The sequence below is a fragment of the Trachurus trachurus genome (genome assembly GCF_905171665.1).
Source record: "Trachurus trachurus genome assembly, chromosome: 4".
Classification (NCBI taxonomy): Eukaryota; Metazoa; Chordata; class Actinopteri; order Carangiformes; family Carangidae; genus Trachurus; species Trachurus trachurus.
This window is the reverse complement of record NC_139898.1, coordinates 32,815,903-32,822,193: the sequence shown is the minus strand read 5'-3', so window position 1 is coordinate 32,822,193 and position 6,291 is coordinate 32,815,903.

Here is a 6,291-nt window from a genome sequence, read left to right as displayed (position 1 = left end):
GCTGCAGCTCCGTCACACACACAACACACACACTAACACACAGGAAATGAGCCGCACTGGCCTTCAAAATAAAATAAAATAAAATAAAACCCCCACTGCAGTTCAGAGTTGGTCCAGATTCAGTCTGTCAAACATTTATATTGATGAGTCACTGAATCAGTAATGACATGAATAATTAAAGTTCAAAGGAGTGACATGACATGAAATCATCCTCATATTAAAATTATTATTATAAAATAAAGGGTGAGAAAATGAATGAACATTTTGAATGCACCTGAGCTGGTAAACATCAACTTTCTATGTATGATAATGTGTGTTACATCATCAATTCATGGTCTTTACTAGTTTTAATCTACAATAAAGTCACAATTTGTTGTGTATCAGCTGGTATTATAAGATAATAAATGCCTTTATTTATCCCACAATGGGGAAATCCCAGTGTCGCCAGCAGCACAATGTCAAAAAAGTGCAGGAGTATTAAAGGGACATTGTGTAACTTCTCCTGTTATCTATTCATAAAAATCGATTATTTGGTTCTTCAGTCTGTTTTTCATTAATCAGTAATCCCCCCCATCAACAAAGTGAAGTGTTCCTTTCAGCTGAATGAGCCGTTCATATCATTCATATCTCCATGGAGCGGGTAAGCTTGGTGTTGGCTGCCATGTGGTGTTGCCATGTTTTTGCGTTACACTGATGCTGCATTCACCTGCAGATGGCCGTCGCTAACAAACCAGATGTCATTTTAGTCACAGAAGTCAACAATACGATAACTAACTACAACTGTTTCTAAAAACAGTGGTTTGTTTCGTCTCAACAAAGATGATAATGATAAAATGTTATGAAATATTTCTCTATTTTAAAGCAGAAGTAAGTGATCCGGTGGTTTTGTCTAACTTCCTGTCAGCAGATGGAGTTAGCAGTCCCCGCCCTCGTCCCTACGTCACCACATTCACGCGCATCCCTTGGCTGCACACACAGAGAGGACCGCCCCTTTATGCCGTTCTCTCTCCTCATTGGATAAAGGTTGTAGGATACAAGGAAAGTTTTCTCCTCGGCTCAGAGCAGAGTGACTGACAGACCCGTGTTTCAGACCAAACACTCTATATAAGTGATTGCTGTCGGAAGATATAACTATTTAAGACTTATATTAACACAAACATTCTGCTCACTTCTGCTTTAACATTTTGAATGCACCTGAACAGGTGAACATCAACTTTCTAGAATAATGTGTGTTAGCTACATCATAAATTCATTGTCTTTACTAGTTTTAATCAGCGATAAAGTCACAGTTTGTTGTGTATCAGCTGGTAAGATGAGATAAGATAATAAATGCCTTTATTTATCCCACAATGGGGAAATCCCAGTGTTGCCAGCAGCACAAACACATAGACTACAATGTCAAAAAAGTGCAGGAGTAGGCCTATTAAGATATAAAACTATAACAAAAAAAAGTACATACAAGAAAAAAAACTGTGCAAATACAAAAACACGAGGGTGGGGACCAAATAATCCAGTAATACTCTGTAAGTAACTACAACTGTTTCTAAAAACAGTGGTTTGGTTTGATGATAAAATTGATTTATTTCCTGTTGCCGTGACGTCATTTTGACGTTATGATGTGATGTGATGTCTGACTGTTAAAATATTTCTCTATTTTAAAGTCAAACATCTTCTCACGTGGCTGAGGCAGCTGGAAGAAGAAAAAAAAAATCTCATGCTTTTATTTTGAAGAGCATGGGCGGAAGTGAAGTCGCCCTAACGTGCTCAAACTTGACAACTAGCTGCCATTGATCACAAATCTGGTCCTTCTATCCCTGATCGATATGTAATCATCGTGCATGGGGGTCGCGCTGCTCGTGCAGGTCCGTCTGGTCTGTCTCCGCAGAGAAAAGTAGGACGCGGACCCTCTGACTGAAGCCGCTTCACCCCTCTCCCCCCACGGCCACACCGGCTTCAACCCCCCCCCCCCGGTCCCACTCACACGGCGCCGGTCCACGCGTCCTGGGACTTTGGGATTTTTTCCTTTTTTTTTTTTTTTTTGCGCAGTTTGTGCGCAGGTTGATCCCGCCGCTGACTCAGCGGTCTGATGCCGCACAATGACGACACAGCGGCCGGCCACCGCGCGGCTTTTACGTCACAAACAGAAGAGACAGAAGAGGAAAATGCACAGATGAAAGAGAAGGAAAAAAGGAGGGGAATATGGGAAGGAGGAGAAGGAGAGAAATGAAATGAAAGGAGAGAGTATACTCACTCCATGTCTGAGTCCAAGTCCAGCACCACAGCCCGACTCATCTGATCCACCACATCCAGGAGACAGAGGAGCCCCGCCCACCGGGATGGAGGGGGGGGGGGGGGAGTGGTGGTGAGGGGAGAGAGAGAGACAGAAAGGGGAGAGAGAGAGAGGAAACATTTAACAGAGAAGAGAAGGATGGAGAGAAGCAGAAGGACAGACCCGCATGTTTAGATGAGTTTTATTTAACCCGGACTGTTGTCCTTCTTGACCTGAAATCGATCTGTTCACTTCCTCCATCCTTACTTCTTTCCACAATCCCTTTTCTTCTTTCCTTCCCTTCGTCCTTACTTCTTCTTCCTTCCTCTTTTGATCTTGTTCCGCCCTCCATCTTTCTTTCCTTCCCTTTTCCTTCCTTCTTTCCACAATCATTTTTGCCTCCCTCCCTTCCTTCCCTTTGGCCTTACTTATTCCTTCTTTTTTTGACCCAATCTGTTCCCTCCCTCAATCTCAAACTATCTTCCTGCCTATCCTGCCATCCTTCCTTCTTTCTTTCCCTTCGTCCTTCCTTCCTTCTATCCCTTTGTCCTTCCTTCCTCCTTTCGTCCTTCCTTCCTTCCTTCCTTCTATCCCTTCATCCTTCCTTCCTTGACCCAGGAGGACAGCAGGAGGGTTAAATGTCCCAGACTGATGATGAAGATGCTGAGAGAGAGAGAGAGATGATGCTGATCATCAGTCACAGATGTGTTTGAGCCGTGAGTCCAGCAGAGGGCAGCAGGACCCTGGACCAGGACCTTGGACCAGGACCTTCTCCAACAGACAGAGGTGAGAACATCCTGTGTGGTCAATATGTAAAAAAAAAACATTAAAGGGATACACCAACATGTTTTTTTTTCCGTATCTTGCCTCACTCCCGAGTCCATGACCAGCAGATAGACACCATCCTTTCAACTGTGCGTGCAGTAACAAGGGAGATAAGGGCAGAGCTGGCTCACCGCTAATTAGCTTAGCTCAAACACTGGAAGTGTATGGGTAGTGTTAGCCTGCCTCCTACCCGAGCCGAAACCAGCAGTCAGAAGCTGATTTCATTTTAGCTCTAAACTCTGTAAATGTATCACTTTATTGACATTTCAAACATGTTTAGGTGAGAAAGTAGCCGTTTAGATCAGCAGTGTGTCGTTAATTTGTCTAAATACCAGCTGTTTACAATTTTGTTCGGACGAATTCGGCGCTACTCAAGCTAGCCGCTGTGACCAACGCACTTCCAGTTACTTTCACAAAATAAAACACCCGTTGCCCTTTACATAAAGAAAACCATGACGATAGAATTTGTGCTTTTACTTTGAAATAGGAAGCTAACCTACCCTCGATGTAGCTAGCTTGAACCAAAATAAACCGTCTTTGCATGAACCCTCCGTTTTGACCGAGGTAGTGTTAGCCTGCCTCCACCTAAAGTCATCAGAGAAACTCTTCAGCAACTCTAAATGGAAACCGGCGGGCCGATCTTCGTCTCAGAGCTGACAAAACTCTCCGGTAAGGCGTCTTGAGCGGTCAAATGCCGCTAACGGGACGAGATCGGTCAAAACGGAGGGTTCAGGCAAAGACGCTTTATTTTGGTTCAAGCTAGCTACATCGAGGGTAGGTTAGCTTCCTATTTCAAAGTAAAAGCACAAATCTATCGTCATGGTTTTCTGTATGTAAAGGGCAACGGGTGTTTTATTTTGTGAAAGTAACCGGAAGTGCGTTGGTCACAACGGCTAGCTTGAGTAGCGCCAAATTCGTCCGAACAAAATGGTCTTTAGACAAATTAACGACACACTGCTGATCTAAACGGCTACTTTCTCGCCTAAAAATGTTTGAAATGTCAATAAAGTGATATATTTACAGAGTTTAGAGCTAAAATTAAATCAGCTTCTGACTGCTGATTTCGGCTCGGGTAGGAGGCAGACTAACACTACCTATACACTTCCAGTGTTTGAGCTAAGCTAATTAGCGACTTTAGGTAGGAGGCAGGCTAACACTACCTATACACTTCCAGTGTTTGAGCTAAGCTAATTACGGGCGATACGGCTCTATCTCCCTTGTTACTGCACGCACAGTGGAAAGGATGGTGTCTATCTGCTGGTCATGGACTCGGGAGTGAGGCAAGACACGAAAAAAAAATGTTGGCATATCCCTTTAAGTTCAACATATTTATTCTGTTTGTAAGTAAAACACATGGTTTTCATAATAAAAGACGCTGCAGACACGTTGTTAAATGGCTAGCTTTTATTTTGAAAGACTTGTTAAAATTAGTGTTACAAGACAAATTTCCCCTTTGTGTGTGCTTCGGTGTGTGTTGGGGGTGGGGGTGTATGTGTGTGTGTGTGTGTGTGTGTGTGGGTGTTGGAGTGTGTGTTTGTGCTGAAAACTAACACAATAGATCAGATTATTGATCTTATGGCTTTGTGTGGCCTGATTCAAACGTCATGAAAATAACCGTCAGAAACATTCAGAGAATAAAACTGTAACTTCAAACGTCTGAATCAAATTACATCTGAACAGTTACCGAACAATTCGACTTTTCTCCTGAGTCTTTATTTATTTAAAAACATTATAATTTTCCCTAAACAATGACATCATTTGAAGAAGGTTACAGCTTTAGTCTCTGAATATTTGAACTTTGTGGAAAACAAACTGAACAGGCCGTGTTGATTTAAAAAAAAACAACAACAAAAAAACATCAGACTGGTCCTTTAACAGTCACTCAGCATCTTATCGTCCAATAAAAAAAAATGTCGGTTTCACAAAGTAATCAGATTACATTAACTTCCCTGAACTCTGATCAGGTTAAAGCTTCACAGATTCACTTATTCTGATAAAACTGGGAGGAGAGAAGAAACATGTGGGATTCTTAAAATAAAACTGAACTCGTACCAAAGTCAGGGTCGTTAAATCATGATGTGAATTTAAAAAAAAAAAGAGAAGAAAGAAAATCAAAATAAATAAATAAGTTAAAATTGAAATGTGTGTTTTGATCTTTTGTGAAATGAAAAAAGGACGGTCAAGTTTTATCTTCATGGTTTCAGTCGATTTTTACAAAACAAAAAACTCGAAAAACAAAAAACACAATAATCCAATAATGGAACGTTTTGAATGGAAACTCTTAATAATTCTGATTATTGATTATTACCCCTTTAGAGTCGACAGCCAGCTGCACCGCTGTACGAACTGTGAGCTCCGTACTGACCACAGCAGCCGAGGCTCATGGGTAATGTAGTCGAGAGACTCACAGTGAGGGGGGAACATTAAAGGGATAGTAGCATTTTTTTTAAAGTGGGGTTGTATGATCTACAAATAGCCCCTAAGTACTTTAATTGCAGTAGAAGACTCTCTGCATTCCTACCGTTAGCAACGCCAGCCCATAGCCCTGCCCAGAGATTTACAACATACATTGTATAGGCCGTTTCTTTGGGTCCATTCACAACACTGTATGTTGTAAATCTCTGGGCAGGGCTATTATGGGCTGGCGTTGCTAACAGGAGGAATGCAGAGAGTCTTCTACTGCAATTAAAGTACTTAGGGGCTATTTGGAGATCATACAACCCCACTTTAAAAACATGCTACTATCCCTTTAACATTAACATGAACATGAAAATGTGTCTCAACAACAATCAGTAAAGTAAAAACAGCTGATTTGATTCTCCTTCACTTACAAACAGCTGATTGTCGTCTGAGCCGTGACGACGTGCTCGGTGACGTGACGTGACGACCTCGTCCTTCATCACAACAAGACGACGACAGTTTTCTTTTCTGTCTCTACTGGATCAGATCAACACGTCCACGCCGACTTCAAACACCGGGGGGCGCCTGAACCTCCTGAAAACACCTTCACTTTTTAAAGATTCTCCTTGGTTAAGGTTTTTTATTTAAAGGGATAGTTCAACATTTTGGCAAATTGGCCCATTGCCATAATCCCTATAGTCTATATAGCAGTAGGTTCGTTACCTTTAATTGTCGGTGCAAGCTGTTTTTAGAACGGCGGAGCAGAGCCGCGAGCTGCTCAGAGCTACGCTACGGAG